A 25808-nucleotide genomic window follows, 5' to 3' on the forward strand; every position below is an offset into this window, starting at 1 on the left:
TTACACATTTCAGGAGGGTTACAAGGTGCATTAGCAGTAAATGATGACAATGTACGTGTTACAGTTACACATTTCAGGAAGGTTACATGGTGTATCATTAGTAAGTGATGACAGTATGCGTGGTTACATGCGCAGGTGATTGTCCACAGGGATGTGTACACAGTAAGCATTGAGTGTCAGGAGCAAGGTGGGTTAAGCGGGTGATGAACGCGGTATGCGTTCGGCTGCGGATTAACAGGTGGGTCAGACGTGAATAGTCCTAGTCTAGTAGGTTATAGGTCATTTTCTTTGAGCCATTTAATGCAATTAAGTCTGAAGTGTGGATAAGATTGGACAGATCTTAAGGATGATGGGAGGGAGTTCTATAGCTGGGCCGCTTTGACAGGGAAGCTGGTGCCTCCGGCTGTGCTCAGTTTAAATGGGGGCACAGCTAGTTGGTTGGTGTATGCTTCTCTGGTAGGGCTGCTAGAAGTTCTCCTTTTGAATCTTTCCATTAGGTATTTGGGGGCTAGGTCATTAATACTTTTGAAAGTCAGTGATGCTGTTTTGAGTTTAATTTTGTCAGCTGTGGATAGCCAATTAGATTGTCTTCTGACGTCTGAGATGTGCTCTCTTCTTGGGATTCCTAGGGTGGCTCGAAGGGCGTTGTTCTGCACGGTTTGGATTTTTTGCAGTGTGTGTTTATTGGACCCTATGTATAGTGCATTGCAGTAGTCCAATTTGGATAATACCAGGGCTCTTGATAGGGTGAGGCAGCTGGCGGGGGATAGATATGGTTTAGCTGCTCTAATCAGCTTACAGGTGTAAGCGGTGCTACAGGCCATCGCATTCACCTGCTTTGTTAGGGAGAGGCAAGAGTCGAGGTAAAAACCGAGTGTTTTTACTTCTTTCGCTACTTTAATGGTGTTGCCATCTATGACAAATGATGAGTAGTTATCGTTCAGTTTTTTGATATTTTGTGTGTTCCCCAGTATGATGAGTTCCGTTTTGTCATCATTCAGGCATAGACCATGTCGGGCCATCCATGCCTGAATGATGAGGTATATTCTGTTCACCAAGGCCAAATCCTGTTCATAATCCCCCGAAAGTGGGATGAGAATCTGAGTGTCATCTGCATAGTTTGTGTAGGTGACACCAAGAAGGTCCAGATCATCGAACAGGGGCTTTGTGAAGATGCTATACATGGTCGGAGAGACACAGGATCCCTGGGGGACGCCACATGTGATGGGTACTGGGTCAGCCGCTGCGGAGGTGGAGAAAACCCTCATGGTTCTGCCGCTTAGGAACGACCTGATCCATGCAATGGCATGTGTGGAGAAGTGGGCCGCGGTTTCCAGGTGGGTACAAAGCACATCATGATCCACCAGGTCAAATGCCGCTGAGAGGTCCAGCAAGAGGAGTAGGGCAGTTTTTCCAAGATCTCTCAGCTCATCGACCTGGGTTTTGAGATCGATAAGTGCAGTTTCGGTGCCATGTTGAGGCCTGAAGCCTGACTGTCTGGTACCTAATAGTTGGTGCATCTCCAGATATTTTTGGATTTGTAGGTAGGCCACTCAGTCTAGGATTTTTAGCAGAAATGGTACCGTGGTGGTTGGCCTGTAGTTAGTCGGGATGGCGGGGTCCAGGGTTTGCTTTTTAAGGAGGCGGAGGACCCATGATTGCTTAAGATTGTCTGGTATAGTGCCTGATGCAAAGGAAGCATTAATAAGTTTGGTGATAAATGGGGTAAGGTCTCTGGCCGGGTCTTTTATCAGTTGGGCTGGGCATATGTCGCCTCGACAGTTAATTGGTTTGAGCGAGAGTATTATTTTTTTAATCTCCAGGATTGTTACTTTGGTGAAGTTGAATTTGTGTTCTGGCTTGGTGGAGGTGGGTGGTTTACCGCTTGGATTGGTTGAGGTGGGTATAGTTTGTTTCTGTTTCTCAATTTTGGTTTGGAGTGTGGCAATTTTGTTGTTTAGAGGTTTTTGGATGTTGGAGCACCACGTTTTATTTTTATCGCAGTTGTCTGGAGCAGGGATAGGGTTTTCCAGTTCCTTTAGTATAAGAAATAGTTCTTTGGTTCCAGACTTAGCCTGTGATATTCTGTTGAAGTTTTCTTTTTTGGCCTTCCTTATTTCATTTTTGTAGATCTTAGAGGCACTGATGAGAGCTATTTTGTTAGTCTCTGATGGAGTTAGTCACCAGGCGGATTCGCATTTGCGTTTTTCAATTCTTAGGGATTTGAGGTGAGGGGTGAACCGAGTATTTAAGTGTGCTCTGGGCTTGCTTTTTCTCATTTTCAACGGGGCAATAGTGTCCAAGGCTGTGGCCAAGGTTGAGTTGAATACGTTCACTAGGGCTGTTGGGTTTAGCGATTCAGATAAGAAATTTAGGGTTGGGAGGATAAGTGGTAGCAGTTTGTCTGTGGTTATGTTTTTTTTTATTTCTGGTTGGTAGGGGGGGGGGGCAGTACAATTTCCTTGGGTTGGGTGGTGTTTTCATTTATGAGGAAGGTTATTAGTGCATGGTCTGTCCAGATTTGTGGGCAGACATCGGTAATTGTTACATTACAGTTGTGGTTGGCTACCCAGTCGAGTGTTCGACCTTTTTCGTGGGTGGGTTGTGAGATTCTTTGGGTAAATCCCAGTTCTGTGATGACATTGGCAATGTTAGTCGCTTGCAAGTCTTTGTGGTCATTGAAACCTAAGTTCATGTCTCCCAGGAGGATGGCTTGCAATGAGTTTTTTAGATTGTTTGAGAGGATCATAGAGATGGGCTCCTCAAAGGTTCCAATGGGACCTGGTGGCCTATAGATGAGGTGTATATTGATAGATTGGGAGGGTGATGTTGAGAGTTTGGTGGTTAAGGATTCACAAGACTTGGTGATTGAAGGCATTTCTATTGTTATGGCGAGGTTGTTTTTAGCGATGATGGCTAGGCCGCCTCCTCGAGAGTTGGTTCTGTCCTCTCTGAGAATGTTGTAGTTAGGGGGCAGGGCAAGCATCAAAGCGGGTCCTGCTGCTTGGTGAAGCCAGGTCTCCGTTATGGCTAGAAGGTCATAATTGCCTATTTGGATGAGATCGGCAATTTCGGTGGCATGTGCTATCAATGATCTAGCATTAATGAGGGCACCCTTCAGCGGTATGTTTGGTTTGGGTGTCGCAGGGGTGACATGGCTTTTCTTTTTGGTGGGTCTGTTGTTTGATTTGCGGTGGTTGTTAGTGGGACTGTCAGTCTGGGAATATTTTTTGGTGGGGGAGGTGTCTAGTTTGGGGGCATTGCGTTGGTGGTTTCTTGTATAGCTAGGTTTGGTGGTTAGTCTGGCTAGTGGCTCATAGATTTTGGGTAGTCTAGATCGTAATTTTGCATTTCTACTTAAGGTATCGCATGGGATATTTGTTATGGGGTGGTGGGTGGTAGGTATCTTTATCTCTATAGTTTGTGGGTTAGTGTCTGGGGTGCTGGTCGGTTGGGGCTCGTTATCAGAGTTTGACGTTGCAGTAGGCATAGACGGCGGTGGGTGGTTTGCTGTTGTCATTGTAGGGCCTTACCAAGATGTGGGCTGCACAATGGCTTGGTAAGGCAACACAACGGCTGCGCGAATGAGTCTAGGTACACAGGGTTCACTCAGATTCAGAAATCAGGAGTGAGGCTAAAATGCATGTGCAAGCAGGTTCATCTAAAGTCAGGGATTCAAACGTAGGGCTAAGTTGCATGTGCAAACAGGGTTCACTGAAATTTGGAGGTTGGAGGTAGGGCCTGGGTGGCAGATACCTGTGCAGCACCTAGATTAGCAGTACAGTGGGCTAAAAGCGCAAGGCAGAGCATCACCTAGATTTGAGACAGCACAGTAGGCTAAGATGCAGTACCTAGATTAGCAGTACAGTGGGCTAAAAAACACGGAGCAGGGCATCACCTAGATTTGAGACAGCACAGTAGGCTAAAATGCAGTACCTAGATTAGCAGTACAGTGGGCTAAAAAACACGGAGCAGGGCATCACCTAGATTTGAGACAGCACAGTAGGCTAGGATGCAGTACCTAGATTAGCAGTACAGTAGGCTAAAAAACACGGAGCAGGGCATCACCTAGATTTGAGACAGCACAGTAGGCTAAGATGCAGTACCTAGATTAGCAGTACAGTAGGCTAAAAAAACACGGAGCAGGGCATCACCTAGATTTGGGACAGCACAGTAGGCTTAGATGCAGTACCTGGATTAGCAGTACAGTAGGCTAAAAAACACGGAGCAGGGCATCACCTAGATTTGAGACAGCACAGTAGGCTAAGATGCAGTACCTAGATTAGCAGTGCAGTAGGCTAAAAGGACCAAGTGACTAGGCTTGGCAAGGCTAGGGTCAGAGTAGTTCTAAGGGTCGGACGTCCCGCCGGGCCGTGGGAGGTATTGACAATATCTTTCATGTGGGAGAAGTATGCAGTAGCAGGCAGTAGGGTTAAGCAGTAGGTGGAAATGCTGGGCAGAGGATCGAGTCAGCAGGGTCAGGTGTGATAAGTTGTGGCCTCACAGCAAATTTCACATGCATGATAAGAGTTACCTTGACAGGTTTGTGTTCGAGGTCCAGGGGGCCATGAAGACGCAGAATCGGCCTTCCCGGCTTAAGAGGGCAAGGCAGCCAATGGGCCGAGTGTATGGCCTGTAGTGGGCCTGGCTAGGCTCGGCGAACTTCCAGGGTCGGGCGGGCGGCCCAACTTGATGGCTAACCCGAGGGAAGTTGTCGATAGCTCTGAGGTTGCATTGCCCATCAGACATTCTGCGCTCAAACCTGGGGCACAACCCGTGGAATGATGGTCAGTGTGCGTTACTTCAAGTGCCTCACTCACTGGCACCTCTTGGCTTGGCAGTTTGAGGAAATGTGAGCTGCGTCGCCCAGAGGTCTCATGTTTTACCAGGCCATGGCATGTGAAGGCCATCCAGTCATGTCTATTTTTTTTCATTTCCAGTTTAAAAATCTAGAAAATTACAGTCACAGACTTGCAGCAAAAACAGGGCTTGCCTATTTTCTCATGCATGTCCACCCTCTCCACCCACACTCCTCTTCCCTCTCCATCTGTGCTTGCTGACCCTCCTTTAGCCACCCTCCCACCAGCCTTCTCGTCCTTTCCTCTTTTCACCCCTGACGAGGTTGCTAGACAAGTCCGATCTATGAAAGCCTCTTCAAAACAGGTTCATCCCTGTTCCTCTAAAACCATCAAGGACCACATGGACACCCTCGCTCCGGCCCTTGCTGATTTTTGCAACCACTCCTTTGCCTCTGGATCCTTCCCCTCCCCTCTGAAGCACTCCTTTGTGCATCCTCTTCTCAAGAAACCCACAGCTGATCCTTCTTGTCCAGCTAACTATTGCCCAATTTCCATTACTCCCTTTCTTGGCAAACTCCTGGAAGAAGTTGGCCATCTCTCAGCTTAACCTTCATTCCAATTCTGTTGGCTGTCTCCGTGACCACCAGTCTGGCTTCAGAGCTGCCAGAAGTACGGAAACTGCTCTCCTAAATATCCGTGAAAATCTGCTCACCAACCTTGACTCTAACATTCCATCTGTCCTCATCCTCCTCGATCTCTCTTCTGCCTTCGACATGGTCAACCATACCATCCTGCTCAACCGTCTCCGTGAAAACCTGGGTATCACTGATCAGGCTCTAGCCTGGCTGACCTCTTTCCTCTCAGATCGACCCTACCAGGTCCAACTTGGGTCCTTCCTTTCATCTATCTTCCTCTCTACCTGTGGTGTTCCCCAGGGGTCTAACCTCTCGCCCTGGCTTTTCAACCAATACCTGGCAACTCTCGGCCACGGCAATGCCATTTTCTGCTCAAATTTACAGTGCTACGCTGACGACACTCAACTCATTTTCAGGCTACCCTCTGCCACCTCCTCTCCCTCTCTCATCTCTGATTGCCTAGCTGCCACTCAAGATTGGTGTGCCGCCAATGATCTTTGTCCGAATGCCAGCAAGACGGAGATCCTCCTCATCGGCACACCTTCACCATCCTTTCCCCTCACTCTCTGGCCGGCCTCCCTTGGCCCTCCTCCTACCTCCACCTGCGAGGCTAAGAACCTCTGGGTCATCTTTGACTCCACCCTTTCCTTCTCCGCCCACATCTCTGAGGTCTCTAAAAAGTCAAATTTCCGACTGCACCTCCGCAGAGGTACTCTGCCTTTCCTCTCCTTCCCCCCATAAGCTCATGGTATCTCAAGCTCTGGTTCTCTCTAGCTTGGACTATTGTAACATCCTCTTTCTAAATCTACCTGCCTCTACTCTCTGCAACTAATCCAGAAAAGGACTGCAAGACTTGTCCTTGGCCTCAAGCCCTGGGATCGTATCTCTCCAGCTCTGAAATCTCTCCACTGGCTCCCAGTGGATGCAAGGATTACATTGAAAACCCTCTGCATTGTCCACAAGGCTTTCTGGGGCCTGGGACCAAAATACCTTCAGCTATCCCTCTGCAAATACCTCCCCTCTCGAGCTCTTCGCTCCTCTACCTCCAACTCACTCAGGGCCTGTCGTTTTTCTAAGAAACGAGCTGGGGGTAGATCTGTCTTCGGCTGGGGCCTCCATCTGGAACAGCCTCCCTGCCACTCAAAAACTTGAGGCGAACCATCTCCGGTTCCAGAAGCACCTCAAGACCTTCCTTTTTCTTCTGCCTTCGCTCCCCCTCTCCCCTGCTGATCTGTTCTCTTGGCACCGTGCACCTGGCCACCCTCTGTCTTTTGGGCCCAGGTACCTGCTCATCCTGCCACCCTCCCGCACTGCCTCCGGGCCACCCCTTGCACTGGGGTCTGTATCTGTACCCATACAGCCCCCCTTTTTCTTCCTGCACTTATCAGACCTACCCTGTCTGCTGCCTTAAACCTAGCACTTGCAAATTGCTGGCTGCATTACCACTGTTTGTTGCCTTTATTATTTATTTATTGTTATTTATCTGTTTCTCCTCTGCTTCGCACTTTCCACCTCTCCCCCCCTTCCATGCACTTTTCCCCTCCCCCTCTCCCATGCACTTGCGCGTTCTCAATGTCACTGGGCCTAGTAAGATCGCTGTTTTGTTCTCCCCGTTCCCCTCCCTTGCCTTGTCATGCTCTCAAACACTTGTGTACCAGCGTGATAGAAATAAAATATCAATCAATCAAGCTCTGTTCTTCGAGGCCCTAGTACTCTTGTTGTTAAACATGTGGCACATTAACTAGTTTGTCCCCTAAAATGCTACATCAGTATACTACAGAATGTGTAGAGTTTTTGGTTAGAAGTTAAGCAATAAGATTCCAAGATGGTGACGATGGGAGCGTCGCTCCGACCCCCATCCAGGCCGCATTAACAAAGCTGCATAATAAAGCGGAAAACCTCGTATCTCGACTGGCAGAAACTGGGCATTCATACTGGACTGAGGAAGCCAGCTGTGAACGAAGCCAAAGGACCCAGAACGCCGAGTCGAGCACCGGAGTGTGCATCTCCCCAGAAGCCGGGATACACCACAGAGCGCCGAGCAGGAGAGGCCACCGCAGGAGACGGACCAGAGCGGGTCTGGGAACCATTGCCCCGAAGAGAGGACTGCAGAAACTGTATCGGAGGGCGGTCCCCGGGAACAGAGGGGCGGCCCCTCAAAACACCCCCCGGAGCAGAGGAAGAGCCTGTTGGCAAAGAAACAGGCAGCGCCCGCTGAGGAGGGGGCGCGGAGGAGAAGAGAGGGACCTGATCAAGTCCCGCGCCCAGGCCGAAGAAGCGACCCGGAGGTGAGGGGGAAGTGCCGAGGACGACCCGGGGGCTGGACCCGGGGACAGCCAGAGGAAAGGAGCCGCAGGCGCTGCCGCGAGAGCGGGGAGCATCTTGGAGCCCCGGAACTCGACCCGCATGCAAGCACATGCCGGAACGAGCCAGACAGCCATAATACTCAAGTACACGGGACGGGGGATACTGGGGGCCGTACAACACACTGACACAGAGAACGGCGAGGGGCCTAAAGCCCGTACACAGCAAGGAAACCCCTGCGAAGGGGACAGCTGTCCCCCCACCTCCCCCCCTGCCGGGAGCTGCCGCATAACGCCACAGGTAGCGGCCTGGGACCAGCAGTGAGAAGGGAACCCACAAACCCCCCCCCCCCCACCATAGCAGTGGCACATACTGAGCACACAGAAGGGAGAGGCAGATAAAATCTAAAGGCCCCACAACAGTAGCTTCTAAGGTCCAAAGAGCAGCTAAGGGCCACTTACAGGATCCGGAACAGAGAGACCATAAAGACCGAGTGGGATCAGCAACCGGCAGCAACTCACCCAACCAGGGGTGGTGAAGAAGGTCTACAGGGGGGACCCCAAACGCGGGATAAAAGGGCACGCCTACTCCCACTAGGACCCGCAACCGACAAGCATGGGGTAAAAAAAAGGAGACACAGCACACACCCAGAGAGCTCAGAGGGGCCAAAGGGCAGGAAGGGCATCTGGATAACCACTACAGACGAACCCATCAGCACCTATGTCAAAGTCCAGGGGGAGGACAGCGCAACAGGACCAACCGGCAACACAGAAGAAAGGGGATCAGAGCTTATCACAACTGTGGGGGCCAGAATATTCAAACCCATCCTCATCCACAAGGAAAAAAAACCAAGACATTCAACCCACGAAGGCGATCACGGACTCGTCTGATCCTGAAATGGCAACCAAAGATATGAAATCGTGGTTCAGGGAATTTCAGACGCAATTTTTAGCCACAACACAGGCACAATTCGAGGCCATGAAAATGGACATGCGAACAGCAATGCAAGAACTAAGAACAGAGATTATAAATCTGGGAGAAAGGACGGACACCCTGAAAAAGATAAAAGAACAGCTTTTGAGACGAACCCAAAATCTCGAATTACAGTGCAAGGACCTTGAAAATCGATCACGAAGATCGAACATACGAATAAAAAACATGGCAGAAACAGTGGAAGACAGGGAGCTGAAAGAAGCAATAAACAGGTCTTTAATGAGATAATGGAAACAAATGAAGACAAAGTGGAAATAGACAGGGTCCACAGAGTAGGGCCAAAGAGAGTGGGAGAACCAGGCGCGAGGCCACAAGACGTTCTGGTCGCCCTCTCCTCATACCCCCAAAAAGAAATGATTCTACGGAAAGCCCGGACAATGGAACATATCAGGATGAATAGGGAGGAGGTGCAATTTTATCAGGATCTAGCGCAGTCCACATCGCAGAGAAATGGGCCCAGTGGTAAAAGCCCTAATGTTAAAGCAAATCAGATATAAATGGACATTCTCCTTTGGGCTCCTATTTACATGGGAAGGGAAGCCGAGGAGGATAACGACATGTGACGAAGGGAGACAAACACTGGGCATTCATGACCAAGATGAAGAGCCATACCGGGAGAAGAGAGACAAAAGAACCCAGAAAAAGTTGGAATGGCAATGGATGAGAACAGAAAGGAAAGGAAAAGGTCCCTCACCAAATGAGAAGTAACAACAAAAGGAGAACCAAATGAAGTACCCATCCGACTAATCATGATATACCCATGCATACCAACATGAAGTGAAAAACCACAAGGGAGGAGATTTTTCCACAACTTGAGGTGTGGAGGGTGGGGTGGAGGACCCCTGAGGCACCACTTGGACTCCAGAGGGTTTTAGTACACCCTACCAGTTACCCCCGAGTACAGATGAGCATGGCGCGCACGGCGCAACGCCTGGGCGATCATAGGAACCAGAGCTCATCCCTGGGCAGTTTTGGGGGGAGGGGGGAACGAAGGCAAGTTGGGGGAAGCCTAATGGGGGAGGCGAGGGAAACCGGGAACTACCAGAGTACTCAGAGAGCATATCGAGGCAACCAACCAAACATTTCCTTTTTAGAAACGTGATGGGTACCAAGATTCTAACATACAATGTCTGAGGTCTCAACTCTCCTGTCAAAAGGAAAAAGGTCAAACGCTACCTGAAACAAGACAGATTTGACATAATTATGCTTCAAGAAGAACAAGTTACTCTCTTACCTGGTAACGTTCTTTCGATGGGACGGTCCGACGACATATTCCAGATCTATGACAGTAATCACCACAGCTGTGCTGCTTCGGAAAATCTTTCGGCGTCTGCGTCGCCGACGTCATCGGATGTTATAAGTAGGACGCACGACGCCCATAGCCTCAGTTGTAGTTTTTTCCCCCAGAACGTGTGGCACCAATCTACTGCCAATATGACTACAGAAAGCCTTGCGGAAACGTAAGCTGCAATCGCATAAGAAATTCTGTAGCGGGGAAGGCAGGGAGGGAGCGATATGGAATACGTCGTCGGACCATCCCATCGAAAGAGCGTTACCAGGTAAGAGAGTAACTTGTTCTTCGAGGGGATTGGGTCCTCCGACGTAGTCCATATCTATGACAGACTCCCAAAGCAGTACCAACATAAGGAGGTGGGAAAAGAATTTAGAATATACAAATTTAGAATACCCAATCAAATTGCAGAGTAAAGGACCGCCTTGCCAAAGGCCAGATCCTGCCCATGGATAGAATCAAGGGAGTAGTGACGTACAAAAGTATGGACCGAATCCCAAGTGGCTGCATCACACATGTTACGAATAGGAACACCCCTCTGCAGGGCAGCAGAGGCAGCCATACACCTAGTCGAATGGGCCCGTAAGCCTACAGGAGGATCCTTACCCGCCAGGCGGTAACATTCAGAAATTGCCAAGATAATCCATCTAGACGAAGTCTGCTTAGTCACAGCTGGTCCCAAACGCCTTCCAGCGTAACCAATAAAGAGCTGATCGTCCACTCTGACCCGGGACATGCGTGAAATGTAGAAACTTAAAGCTCTCCTAGGATCCAACCTATGGAGCCTCTCCTCGTCCTTACCAGGATGCGGAGGGGGTTAAATGCCGGAAGAACAACCGTCTGGCTCAAATGAAATTCCGACACCACCTTCAGAAGAAAGGAAGGACGAACTCGAAGGACAACCCTGTCCTTATGAAACACAGTGAAGGGTGGCTTAACTGAAAGTGCCTGTAACTCACTCTGCGAGCGAAAGTGACCGCAACTAAAAATAGTTTTTTTTTTTAACCAACTTTATTTTCAATCATTTTAGCATGTAGGACAACAGTTAGCTTTCGATTACATCAGGAATACAACCATTATTGACTGTGTAAACATATTATTTTGGCCTACCCGAACTTTGGCCTTGAAACTATTATTGTCTTCCAACTTTCCCTCCGGAGAACACCCCACCCTCACCCGCCCTATCCCACCCTCTAGTCCTTAGAGAAAATCCGAACCAAACTGTATCAAGGTGATAACCAAAGGAAAAACGTTTCTTGAGCTTCTCCCTCCACAATGTCTTCTGCTGTCATTATCTGATGTGAATGTTTCTTAAAATCCTGGGTTTAAAGAATTGGACCTCCCTTTCCCCCACGTAGTCCTGAAGTGGATCCCATATGGCTAGGAATTTCAGGTATGTCCCTGACTTTGTGGCGCAAATGTTCTCCATCGCCATAACACCCCACACTTTCATCCACCACCAAGGGGCTGTAGGGCCTTCCACTGTTTTCCATCGTTGGGCGACTGTCATCCTTGCAGCAGCTAGTAGGTGGGTGATGAGGGCTGCTCTATTCCCTGAAGCTGCGTAAGTCCCTTCTTCCACTGCCCCCAACAGAATGACCTTGGGGGATTGTGGTAGGTCTGTACCCGTTATGTCTTTGATTAAACTCAGAATTTCTTTCCAATACACCTTTATCTTTGGGCACGACCACCACATATGGAAAAGGTCACCTCTTTCACCACACTGTCGCCAACAGTCTGAGGGGTAAGTGGGATTCATTTTATGTATTCTGTTTGGGGGCAGATACCATCAGTAGCATAATTTATATGCTGATTCTATGATTGCAGTGGATTTGGATAATTTGTGAGCCCTCCTCCAGATTTGACTCCATTCTTCCTGAGTAATCTCCTCCCCCGTGTCTCGCTCCCAATCCTTCTTGTATTTGAGGGAATTGTCTGCTTGCGATTTGTCTAGTAACTTGTACAGTCTGATAATCCCTTTTCCTTGTGCCCCCTCCCATATTGTGAGTTCTAAGCCTACTGGGGGGCGTAGGCCAGCCCTTTTTACTGCAGGGTGCGAGATCCAGTGACGCACTTGTGTATATTTAAATCTATGCTGTTCAGTGATGCCAAATCTTTGTTTGCATAAATCAAAGGATAGTGGGGCATCGTCTTGGTACAAGTCTCGTAGGGACATTGCGTCTGCTCCTTGCCAGCCTTCCCAGAATCTCATTTGGAGCCCAGGCGAGAAATCCGGATTATGTAAAATAGGGGACATAGGACCCAGACCTAGTTTGATCCCCCTACCATGGATCGCCGTGTCCCAGGTGTGAAGTGTCGTTTTTGTCGCTTCCAGTAGGATACCACCCCTCCCTCGTGCTTTTCGTCCAAGGAATGGAAGCACACACAGTAAAAATACAGTTTTAAGGGTTTACAGTCTCAAAGGACAAGAATGCAACGGCTCAAACGGAGCACCCATTAGAAACTTGAGAACAAGGTTTCAAATCCCAACCGGAGACCTGGAAAGGTGACGGAGGGAACACATTAGTGAGCCCTTTCAGAAACTGAGAAATTAAAGGAATTTAAAAATAAGAACACTCCTCAGACGAGTGCTTAAATATGGACAGCGCCGCCATGTAACCTTTAATGGTACCCACTTGCAAGCCCCTATGGGCTAAAGAAAGCAAAAAAGACAGAACTACAGGAATGTCACATGAAAAAGGATCCATATTCTGAACCCTGCACCAGTCGCAGAACTTTCTCCTACGGCAACGGTACAGGGACTTTGTTCCCAGCCGTCTGGCCGAAAGCAACACCTCCATCACGTCTTCAGGGAGGTCCCAATCCTTATACCTCAACCTTTCAGAAGCCAAGCATGAAGGTTGAGGGATCGGACCTCTGGATGGAGAACCTGACCCCCCTCCCGTGAGAGCAGATTGTCTCAGTAGGGAAGACGACGTGGAGGGCAGATGGACAAGTCGAGAAGGTCCGGGTACCACGCCCTCCTGGCCCAAGCCGGAGCAATGAGGATCATCCGGGAACCGAACCTCCGTAACCTCCGCAGCACCTGTCGGATGACGGGGACTGGAGGAAACGCGTACAGCAGTGGGAAGGATCACTCCACCACGAACGCGTCTCCTAAGGCTCCTCTTGGAGGAAATTCCTGCGAGCAGAACCTTTCGCATTTCCGGTTGACACTGGAGGCGAAGAGATCCACTTGAGGGGTCCCCCAAAGGGCTACGATCTCCAGGAGAATCTCCTGAGCCAACTCCCACTCGTGAGAGATCGCGCTCTGCCTGCTCAGAGCATCCGCCGTCTCGTTTTCGTCTCCGGCCAGATGAACTGCCGAGATCGAAATTTCCTGCTGGATGCCCCAGAACCAGAGCTGCATCACCTCCCTGCACAGGGGAAGTGACCCTGCCCCCCCCTTTTTGTTGAGGTAGTGCATGGCCACTGTGTTGTCCGTCAGGATCAGGACATTCTTTCCTCGCACAGCCGGCAGAAAAGCCTTCAGGGCAAGCCTGACGGCCCTCAGCTCCAACAGATTGATATGGAGTCTGGACTCTGACGGGGACCAACGACCGCTGACTGTCAGCTCGTTGGCATGGGCTCCCCATCCCGCGAGGGATGCGTCCGTCACGATCGTCACCTCTGGCCAGGGCAGCCAAAATGGAACCCTCCTCATCAGATTGCCACCACAGAAGGTCCTGAGCGACCGAGGGCGGCACTTGAGCGGGGTCCGACATCCTGCCGGAGGACTGTGACCACTGCATCTTGAGAGCCCACTGCAAAGATCTCATCCGCAGTCGGGCTCTGGCACCAGAAGAATGCAGGATGCCATGAGGCCGAGCAGCCTCAAGAGCTCAAATGCCGGGAGACTCTGGGCTTGTCGAAACTTGTGTCCAATCTGCTGAATGTGAAGGGCCCTCACCTGGGGTGGAAAACACTGCCCCAGGGACGTGTCGAGCACTGCTCCGATGTACTGGAGCCGCTGAGTTGGCGTCAAGTGAGACTTCTTTAAGTTGAAGGAGAAGCCCAGCTTGTGAAGGGAGTGGCAGGTGACGTACAGATGATCCAGGACTTGCTCGGGAGAGCGCGCCCTGATCAACCAATCGTCCAGGTAGGGGTAGATGTGAATCCCCCCTTTCCTGAGATGAGCTGCCACCACCACCATGAGCTTGGTGAAGACCCTCAGGCGGAGGTCAATCCGAACGGCAGGATCCGAAACTGAAAGTGTGAGTCACCAACCGCGAACCTCAGGTACTTCTTGTGCTTTGGATGGATCGGCACATGAAAATAAGCGTCCTTGAGGTCGAGAGACACCAACCAGTCCAGAAGTTGAAGGGCCTGGAAGACTTGAGAAAGAGTAACCATCTTGAACTTGTCCTTCCTGAGGAGCTTGTTCAAAGCGCGCAAGTCCATGATGGATCTCAATCCGCCGTCTTTCTCCGAAATCAAAAAATAAGGGGAATACCATCCCTTGTTCCTCTCCGCTACAGGCACCAGTTCTATGGCACCTTTCTCCAGCAGGGATTGAATTTCCTGCACAAGGAGCGGATCCGGACTCTTCAAAGAGAGGTTCCCTGGTGGATTGTCGTGAGGCCTCTGCCAGAAAGGAAGACAGTAGCCGTGGGCTATGATCTCCAGAACCCACACATCTGAAGTAATGGCACGCCATTCTACGAGATGCTGCGCCAGCCTTCCCCCCCCCCCCCCCCAACCGGAGAAGCATGGGCCTCTTGACTGAGCTGAAGCGGCTGCGGCCGTGCCTGAGGGCAAACAGGCAACTGCTCGTGCGGCCCTGGCACCTCGAGTACCTTGTTTTCTACCTCTGGCACTCCTACGGTTGCCTCTTTGACTTGCAGCTCCTCTCGATTTACTAAAGGACGAGTAATATCGAAAGGAACCTCCCCTCCATTGCTGTCCCCTAGGACGAAGAGGCAGAGGTTGGCGAACTGCAGCACCCAATGATTTTGCTGCAGCTTTGGAGGTCTGCAACCTCTCAAGACTCTCGTCAGCCTTGCTGCCAAAAAGATGGTCACCATCAAAGGGCATTTTGAGGAGCCGGGCTTGCACATCAGGAGCAAACCCCGGGTTTCGCAACCACGCAAACCTGCGAATCATGGTGCTCGCCGCCATGGACCGGCAGACACAATCAATCATGTCCAGACCCGACTGAACAGATTCACACATGGCATCCTTGCCATCTTGCACGATAGCAAAGAAAGCATCCCGTTCCTCACCTTCGGGAACATGATCAGCCGCTAGGGAAATACAGTTCCACAGAGTGTGCGTGAAACGGGACAAGGCACAATTGGAGTTGGCACCCTGAAGCGTCATACCTCCAGAAGAAAATACCTTCTTTGCCCAGCCGTCAAAACGTTTGTCGTCCCTATCAGGAGGGATGATGGTAGGGTACGACGCCTGCTTTGCGGGTGCCGTAGCCGCCTGCACCACCAAACTCTCCGGAGTAAGGTGCGTTGTCAAGTAGCAGGAGTCCCCACTGGCTGGGCGATTTTTCCTCCGCAAGGACTTGCTCACTGCCGGGAGACTCTCCGGAGCAGTCCAAGCCGCATCCACCCTTCTCTGCAAGGCCATATGGAATGGCAGCACCGGGTCAGTTGGAGGACCTTGGTCCAGGATATAAGCCAGGTCATCCTGCTGAAAATCCCCAGGGGGGGGGGGGGGGGCAGACCAACCCAGGTATTCAGTGACCCTCGACATGAGGCGCCGATATGAAGATTCGGCATGCATGCCAGGCTCCGGCCTACCAAACTCCACCTTTGGAGAGGTGTCTAGACCACTGGCGGCGTGCAGCGACTGAGGCAGGTCCTCAAGTTGACTGTGACCAGGAACAATGTCATCAGGAACCAATGCAGGAACCTTACCTTCCTCAGACCCCTCATCCACCTCAGAAATATAATCTAGAGGCTGGAAAAAGGGTACAGGAAAAGGCACAAAGACATATTTAGCCTTAGCCATCGCCTTTCTTGGGGGTGCCACCGTGCCACGGGGTACCTCCGACAAGGCTGCCTCGAAAGGCTTCGAGGGAGTCGACGGAATGGGCGTCGATGTCGAGCGTGGCGCCGACAGCTTAGACAGCGTCGACACAGGCCTCGAGGGCGGAGCCCCGAGCGTGTCTCTCGACAGCCTAGGTGTCGACGACTTCCTTGGAGGCGGGGCTTCGAGAGAGTCAGTCGATGACCTTGGCGCACAGAGTCTCGATGGCGTCGAGGACCGGGACCTGGAACGGGCATGCCTAGAGCGACCATCCTTGTCTGACCGGGACCTCGAAGGCGCCCGGTGGTCGCAACGACTGCTCGAGCACGAAGGCGGAAGAGCGGTGTCTCTAGCGCGGCCTAGACCGGCGTCCTCAGACGGCACGGCTGGACCAGAGCCCTGCGATTGAAAAATCGCCAACATCTCCTTTCGGAACGAATCCCATTCCTCCGGAGTGGAATGCTTGTTGGGACAAGCTACCCGCCAACAGGCGGAGTCCTCGGAAGAGGACGGGGAAGGCAACCTGTGACGGTGCTTCCTGGAGTGCCTCGAAGAGGCAGAGGAATGGTGGAACCGACTCCCAGACCGAGAACCCCCGGACTCACGACGACGATGTGGAGAGTCGCCCCTCGAATCGTCCATCGAAAGACCAGTGGAACGCGATTTCCGGGGTTTGGCCACCTTACCGACCGACAGCTTCTTCTTACGCTCCCGCAAGGCCTTCGAAGTGAGCGACTGGCAGTCGACACAGTCGTCCGCATCATGGTCCTCGCCGAGGCACCAGAGGCAAGCATCGTGCGTATCCGTCAGGGACATCTTGGACCCGCACACCCGACACTTCTTAAACCTGGACCGTGGGGTGGAAGAAGCCAAAGACGACATATTCGATAGCAATGAAGAAACAGGTTAGAAGATCCGAAGGAACAGGATTCAGTAGAATCGAGGTGCGCCGAGATCTCCGAAGCGAACACGTTTGTGGAAAAAACGGAACTGAGGCTACGGGAGTCATGCGTCCTACTTAGCATCCGGTGACGTTGGCTCGACGGAGACCCTCGAGGACGGCGTATCAACGTCATCGACACAGGACGCAGAAAGATTTTCCAAAGCGGGCATAGCTGTGGTGATTACGGTCATAGATATGAAATACATTGGAGGACCCATTCCCCTCGAAACGCATGTTAAGAGACAGGACAAGTGTAACGCTCACCTGATTCTCGCAGAGGCGCCGGTCTTGACTGGGCGACTACCGTATCTTCAAAGGTGATGTGTAGCACCCGGTTGGCTCTTTGGGCTGGACCTCTGTGCACTGTATGCCTGACTTCAAGAGTAAGATGTCTTAGGTAAGTGAATGCCGAGCTCTCCATCTGCCTCGGGGCAGGGTGCTGTAACCAGTTTCTTCACTGGATCGGTAGCGCAGGCCTCTTGACTTCAGAGGACTGCTGTCCGTCGTTTACTGCACGAACGGTAAGTTTCGAGTAATTCTATTGTCTTTAAAGTCTTTAGCAATGATGTCTCTTGTTTTGCAGGTTCCGGCGATGGCGGATGACGGGCTGAAGTGAGTTGAAGATGGAGTCCGTATGATGAATAGAAGCGCTTGGAAGCACATAAGTAAGCGCTTGTTGCCTGCTTCACGATGCGCTCTGTCTTTTATTTTGCAGGTACGAGTTCGGAGCGGCTGCAGGGTGCCGGAATACCCACTGGGGTTGATGTGGAAAGGAGTAATGGCACGTGAGTATCAAAGTTCCCCAATGTCTTTAAACACACCTTGTTTTGTCTTTCAGATGCAGGATGCAGCGCCGAAGGCCTCCGGAGCGTGCGAAGAGTCGGTAAGCTTTTGTCTTTCAGATGCCGGAATGCAGTGTGAAGACCTCCGGAGCGCACGAAGAGTAGGTAAGCCTTTGTCTTTCAGATGCCGGAATGCTAACCTGTTCTTTCTTGTCTTTATAGGTGTTGCTGAAGACTGGATTCAGGATGGTAAGCCTTTTTCCTTAGGCCCAGGATCCGATGCAGAAGACACGATGAGCGTTCTGCTGCAGAGGATGCAGAATAACGCAAAGCAAGATTCATCCACCGGGTGTGGTTTAAATAGCCTCCTGTAGTGCTTAGGTGTCTCCTTCCACAGCCACGCCTAGGTAAGAAAAGAGTTCCTGCTTTCCAGAAGAGTTCCAGTGTTCTGAATCTAGGGAGTGGCTCCTGCCCCACCCAACAGGAAAAGTAGTTCCAAACAGAAGAGGATCAGAGGCTCAGCTGGCAGGCAAGTAAGCAGCATGGTCTGCTGCAGGTAAGTCCACCCAAGCATCATGAGCCCGGCGCTTCCAGCGCTGGGACTGGGCACATTTATGAGCCTGGTGCCACTGGCGCCAGGACTGGGTCCAAAAGGTCCCAATTGGGACTGGTTGGCCCTTGGAACCTGGGTTATGGATCTGCTTCCAAGGGAGTTGGGAAAACCCTGACCTTTTGGAAGCAGAGATCATGACAACAAGGGAAAGGGATTCAATCACATAATACAGGCGAACACAAATGATAACAAAGCGGGGCCTCCGATTGCATTCAGGGACTCCCTAAAAGGTACAGGTGCTCCAAGTAGAGGCAGATAGGCAGGGCAGATATCTTTTAGCAAACATGGAAATTGAAGGCTACACCCTATCGCTGGCAGCCATTTACGCTCCGACACAGGGCAGGAGGGATTCCTTAAGGACTTGCTTGAAAAACTGGAAAGCTTTGCCACAGTGGAAATAATATTGGGGGGGAGACCTAAATATAGCATGGGATCCCTCACTGGACAGATCGGCTCCCCGACAGCAGGGATAAGCCCCTCCCTCTGCGGTCCTATAACAGAAAATGTCCAACCTAGCACTGGGGGACATCTGGAAACACATTAATACCAACCAGAGAGGCTTTACTTACTTCTCACACGTTCACCACACCATGTCCAGGATAGATTATCTATGGGCCTCGCCAGGCATCCTAGCTAAAACACGAAAGATAGACATCGGCTCCATTTCATTATCTGACCATGCCCCTCTTTGGGCCGAGATAGCGCTTACCCCACGGGTGCCTGGGTTATGGAAATGGCGACTCCCTGAGGAGATAGTCCGAGATCCAGTGTTGGGGAACAATATTCGTGAACACATCTCCGAGTATCTCACAAACAATAATCGCCCAGACATATCGATAGAAACTTGATGGGAAGCATTAAAGGCAGTAAGAAGGGGTCATTTAATTGCACTGAAGGCCCAAAAAGAGAAGCTTAACCACCAATGGGAAAGGGAGCTGGAGACCAAAATCAGTAGCATAAACGCAGAGATATTGCTGAAACCGACCATTAAACTACAAAAGGCCCCGAGACATGTCCAAGGACAGCTTGAATCCATCCGCACAAAAAAAAAAAGCAGAAAGGCATCTAATTAGGCTAAAGCACTGGTATTACACAATGGCAAATAGGGCAGATAAACTCCTAGCCAGACAACTGAAGGGGAACTTCAAGATGGGACATTAAAGGCTCTCCGGGACGATATGGGGAATAGAAAGACCCAAACAACGGAAATGGGGGAAATATTTGAGCAGTTCTACCGACGTTTGTATTCCTCAGACCATCCAGACGAGAATCTTCAAAAGGCATACTTGGAGGGGGTGAACCTCCCTGTAGTAACGGACACAGAGAAGCACACGTTAGACAAAGATATAACATTAGACGAGGTTAACAAGGCGATTAGAGACCTCCCCAGAAATAAGGCTCCAGGCCCAGACGGTTATACTGCGATATTCTACAAAGAATACATCGACATACTGGCCCCGGTCCTGACTGATCTATATAACTCCTTTAAAGACAAAGCTGATATCACCCCAAAAATAAATGAGGCCAAGATGCTGCTAATACATAAACAGGGGAAAGACCCTGAATTACCATCCTACTACCGACCGATAGCGCTGATAAATTTAGACGCTAAGTTGTACACTAAAATTCTGGCCTCCAGGCTCACGCAAGTACTCCCAAAATTGATCCATCAGGACCAGTCTGGGTTCGTTCCTAGACGACAAATGCATGACAACATTAGAAGGGTCCTCCACATAGTGGAAAAAGTAGGAATAACAAATACGCCGGCAGTAATACTAACCCTGGATGCAGAAAAGGCGTTCGATCGAGTAGAATGGTCCTTACTATTCCACACATTGAGAAGGATGGGGAAAGGGGAAACCTTTATTAAAATGATAGAAGCCAACTATAAGTCCCCTAACATCAGGGTAGCAGTGAATGGGTCCTTATCCAACAAGATACATATAGAAAGGGGGACAAAACAGGGATGCCCACTATCCCCATTTATGGACCCTCCGCTGAAGCAAATAAGGAGCAAAAAGAACATAAGGGGCATAGATATGGGAGGGACCAACCACAAAGCAGCAGCATACGCAGACGACATGTTGGTGATGATGGGAGACCCTGAAAACTCTCTCCCAAGCCTTATGCAAGAGATAGACACATATGGATCCCTATCAGGACTTAAGATTAACAGGCAGAAATCAGAAATTCTGATACTGGCGGGGGACACAACCCGAATTCAATCTGTCGCAGACAACCTCCAACTAAAAATTGCTAAGACGGGGGCCAAATATCTGGGTATAACCCGGACACATAAAATTCACCAACTATATTCTCAAAATTACCCGAACCTACTAGGGCAAATTAAATGGGACATAGAACGGTGGAACCCTTTATCAATATCATGGTGGGAGCAAATAACTTATTAAAATGTCCATCCTACCCAAACTCCTATCTATTTCAGGCCCTGCCAATAAGACTCCCAAGGTCATTCTTTAAATCCCTAACGAAAGCAGTCACGGAGTACATCTGGCAGGGGAAAACACCTAGAGTCTCAAACTCGGTTCTAACCGCCTCTCGGAGAGATGGGGGATGCGTACTGCCTCACTTCAGAAGATACTATGAGGCAGCCCAATTATGGGTCTTGAAGGAATGGATCCAGGACAGCTGTCAGAAGCTGTGGGAGGACCAAGACAGGGCAGTGGCGACGACCCCTACAAGACACATGTTATGGGCTGGGAAGAGACACAGACACCCAAACCTACAAATAAGCGAAATCATGCAGGCAGTACTGGAAAGTTAGGACAGAGCAACGAAGAAAGGCACACTAACTAAAGATCCAGGCCCCTTTATGCCCCTATTTAGAAATCCAAAATTCCCACTGGTTCTTGAGAAAAAGGCTTTTCAAAAGTGGGAAGCAGCAGGTTGTAAAATGGTCGGTGATATGTATCAGTACCAACAGATAAGATCATTTGAAGATTGTGTTTCTCTATTGCACCTAAATGGAAGGATAGGTACAAATATGAACAACTATACCATTGGGTAGATACGCCGAGAATACGACAAGCGACCACCAGAGAACTAACCCTGTTTGAAAAATAAATTATGTCAAATGACGGGACGTAGAAATTTGTCTCGAATACTTATATATGCATAAACTCCCCAGAGGAGAAAGTCACCTGGCAGTAAATAAAGAGATGGGAGAAGACTCTGAGAAGATCGATCCCCAGGGATCAGTGGGAATACAAGTGGGGGATTATAGACAAACTCACTAGAGCAATACATTCACAAGAAATGTGGATGAAAATCCTCCTGCAATGGCACTATACACTGGAAAGACTCCATGCAATGTTCCGAGATTCCCCCAACGAATGCTGGAGGGCTTGTGAGAGGGAAGGTAATTGGCAACATATATGGTGGGATTGTCCAAACCTACAACAGTACTGGGGAGAAGTGAAAGACCACATGAACTCAATGTTCCCGGGAACAGGGACCCTGGGGGAGGAAGTGTGGCTTTGTGGGATTTGGGACGCGAAAGATAAAACCTTCACTAAATCTCAGAAAAGGAACTTCATTGGGCTACTAAATCGGGGTGTGGTTGGAAATCGCCCAAAAATGGAAACAGAGACTCCTGCCCATCGCAATAGACTGGATACGTAGAGTTTGGTCCCATATAACAATGGAGCACATTACATATAACCTCCAAGGGAACTATCATACATTTAGAGAAGACTGGTCAGCCACGTTGGAGTACCTACAAAGTGACTATATGGAACAATGCCTGGCAATCAGCTGGGCAGTTCTGGTCACCGGGTAGAACTTCTGGAATGGAAATTCTGATCACTGGATACTACAGGTCAGATGGATGCAGTTAGTGGGATCTGGATGCTTCCCAAAAACACCACAGCTTTCCCCTTTGGTTATTTGGGGATTGTAGAATTTAGGCCTGGCTGGACTAGGATCAGCATTGCTTGGGTTTTGCAGTGGGCCCTGGGGTAGGGTCAGAAATGCCTGGGCCTTGTAGTTGGGATCTGGAGCCTGGATGGAACAGGAACAAGACGCCAGCGCAGCAAAATCAGGAAGAGTGTCTCTAGAGTCTTGTCAGGGACGCTTATTTATGATACATAGTGACATCATCAGAGTATATGACTGGGGCAGGCTTAACTAAACACGCCTCTAGCAACGGGATTGGACAAGGGTGATCGTCTCCGCCTCGCTCTCAATCGTTGGATTTCAGGAAAATGATGTCAGGTTTATGGTGTGAGTTTTACAATGTCCAAAAACCTCCCAGTTACTTTAACTAAAATCCAATTTTGCCACAAACATGCATTTATACAATTGCAATCTCTTAGCAAATTATATACACAGGTTACATATTTTGTGCAGCCATTGCAGTCCAATCCTCCAGTCCGTGAGACTTTGTTTCGCCCTTCTACCAGTTTTTCGCGCTTTCCAATGGGATTTATATTACTCAAAGTTCTATAACTTTATACATGGATGTGGATGATCATCAGGGAGGCATGTTTGTTTGTTTATTTTTTTATTTATTTGTTTGGTAATGCGCACCAAACCCTTAGGTAGACGGGGCGCAAGAGAAACAAGAAATCTTAAAACTTAGTTACAGTGCACAGGTAGCAATACATAGAGCAGTGACCGCAATCGGAGCAAGATGCAGGTACAGGAAACAATAAATACAAAGCAATGGTCTTTGAAGGTCAGGGAAGCATTATCATGAATATCAGTATGTGCACACCCACATGTACACCTATGTGTAAACCACCTTACATGTCTACTTTGTTACATACAAACATGACAGAGCAGACCACTATGCGTACATAGTTAGCCAGGCTACGGAGTAGTTAGGTGGGATCAAAAAGGGTCGGGCTGGAGAGATAGGAGTATAGATTCATTAGGTATCGTTAGTGTGTAGCCAGTTGAGTATCTTATGTCTGAATTTAAGGTAGGGTTGTTCTAGTCTGAGGTCAACTGGTAATTTGTTCCAACATTGTGCCGCTTTAACAGGGAAGCTAGATCCTCCTGTCGAGCGTTTGATCCTAGGGATCTCTAGCATGTATGAGTTGGCAGATCTCGTAGGGCGGGTAGTTGTTCTCCTAGTAATTTTATCCATTAGGTATCGGAGTGCTAGGTTATTCAAGCATTTGGAGGTGAGGGATGCTGTTTTGAGGAGAATTCTGTCCGTTATTTTCAGCAAGTTTACCTCTTTCGTGAATTCGGTTATATGCTCTCTGTAGGGAATGTTCAGTGCTGCCCTCAGGGAATTGTTCTGCAGTCTTTGAATTTTGTCTGTGATATATTTGTTAGCTCCTGAGTACAGGGCATTACAGTAATCTAACCATGACATAATAAGAGCATTGGCTACAGCTCGCTCTCGAAAGGTATGGTCTGGAGGCTCTGATAAGTTTGCAGGTGTACGTTGTGGATGAGGCAAGGGAGTTGACTTGCTTTTTAAGGGTGAGGGAGGAGTCCAGGTAGAATCCTAAGGTTTTAACTACAGACGTTACCTTGATCGGGTTGTTATCAATGTTAAAGGATGTGTAGTTTGGACTAAGGTTTTGAATATTGGCTTCCGAGCCTAGGATTAGTAACTCCATTTTTTCGTCATTCAGGCAGAGGCCATGGGATGCCACCCATGCCTCAATGAGGGAGTATATTTTGTTCACCAAGGCTGAGCCCGCCTCAAAGTTGCCCGAAAGGGGTATGAGGATCTGTGTGTCATCCGCATAATTAGTGTAGGTGACAACCAGTCTATCCAACTTGTCAAACAGAGGCTTGGTGAAGATATTATACATGGTGGGGGATACGCAGGAGCCTTGTGGGACCCCACAGGTTATATTGATAGGGTCGGCAGAGGCTGAGATAGAGAAGACTCTCATGGTTCTGTTAGCTAAGAAGGATTGGACCCAAGCTATAGCATCATTAGTGAAGTTGGCAGCAGATTGAAGGTGATTGCATAACACTACATTGTCCACCAAGTCGAACGCTGCCGACAAGTCCAGTAGGAGTAGCAAGGCTATTTTTCCATTATCCTTTAATTCTTCAATTTGTGTCTTAAGATCTAGGAGCGCTTTTTCAGTACCGTGGAGAGGGCGGAAGCCCGTTTGTCGTGAGCCAAGTAGGCGTCCTGAATTTGTATATAAGCAGCTTTATCTAAGATTTTAAGAAGAAATGGCACAGTGGTGATGGGTCTGTAATTAGTAGGGATAGTGGGGTCCAGAGTTTGTTTTTTAAGTAATGGTAGAACCCAAGATTCTTTAAGGTTAGCTGGTATTGCGTTTGTTTTAAATGAGGCGTTTATCAACTTGGAGATAAATGGAGCTAGGTCTCTAGCTGCGTCCTTTATAATCTGTGCTGGGCACGTGTCACCTTTACAATTGGAAGGTTTGTGGGAGAGTATTATTTTTTCTGTTTCAGTTATGGAGATGGTCTTGAATCTAAAAGGTGTGGTTGCCTTTTTTTTTAGCAATTTTACTTTGTAGGGACAGAATTTTATTCGATAGGGCATTTTGTATGTTAGTACACCATACTTTGTCCTTTGGGGCATTGTCTATCGGTTGGTTTGGAGATTCTAGTTCACGGAGGATAGAGAATAATTCTTTAGTGTTAGATTTTGCTTTCTCAATCCTATCTTTGAAGGTGTTCTTTTTGGCTTTAACCATACCCACCCTACCTATCCCCAGATGGGCTGTATGCCCAATCCCCTCTACCTTTCAGTCCATCAGACCTTCGAAGCCCACCGACGAGGCATCTGTCTGGCCTCTGGGCCCGCTTTCTGCTCCTACCCTCCTATAGCTGGGCCCACCATCTTCTAGCATATCCAATATATGCCTAAAACAGCCCTTCAGTTACCTCCATCCCCATCTTTAACTCTGGCAAAAGGAGAATGACAAAAGGGACTCATGGGTGGGGTTTGCATGCTGGGGGAAGCCAGAGAATGCTTGTTATCTGAGAAGTATGGAGAGGTCCCATTCCAATGACGCCTGCCAATCAATTGCATACGGGTGAAGGCTAGAACCAGTAGCATGCTCCAAAAGGTGGAAGGGAAGAAAGAGGAAGACTGCCCCCAAACTCTCCAGTGCCTTGCCCCTCCTAATCGGTTTCCTGGCCTCAGGCCTTCTTCCTTAGCAACAGCAGTCAGATGCAAGCTTATTCTCACCAGTTGTCTTTTCACTCATGGTGCCCTCACCCATATCTAAAATGTCTGTTGGGGTACACATTGCTGCATCGTAGCAGGATTTAAAAAAAAATCCTACAGTAGAGTTGTGTGTATGTGCAAACTCCAGTGCACACCAACCTCCTCTCAAGGATTCAGTGTACCAAACGCTGTAGATCAACTTAGTTGGGTGAGAACATCGGTCTTCCTCGACTCTGGAAAGTTGCCTTACTGAAGAAATGCTACAGCTAGTATGATCAAAGTTTCAACCCCTGTAGAAAGCACATGCCCAGACTAGCCACAGCGGATAAAGAGC

At 49.3% G+C, this 25808-nt stretch overlaps 1 protein-coding gene across 5 annotated transcripts in view; it reads right to left on the reverse strand.

Annotated features, from left to right (window-relative positions):
- The window catches only part of REM2 (RRAD and GEM like GTPase 2), a 667248-nt gene that overhangs the window by 234236 nt on the left and 407204 nt on the right, over positions 1-25808 (reverse strand). The gene's annotated exons all lie outside the window — the stretch shown is intronic.

Source organism: Ambystoma mexicanum, chromosome 13 (assembly GCF_040938575.1).
Source record: "Ambystoma mexicanum isolate Mex_15411 chromosome 13, UKY_AmexF1_1, whole genome shotgun sequence".
Lineage (NCBI taxonomy): Eukaryota > Metazoa > Chordata > Amphibia > Caudata > Ambystomatidae > Ambystoma > Ambystoma mexicanum.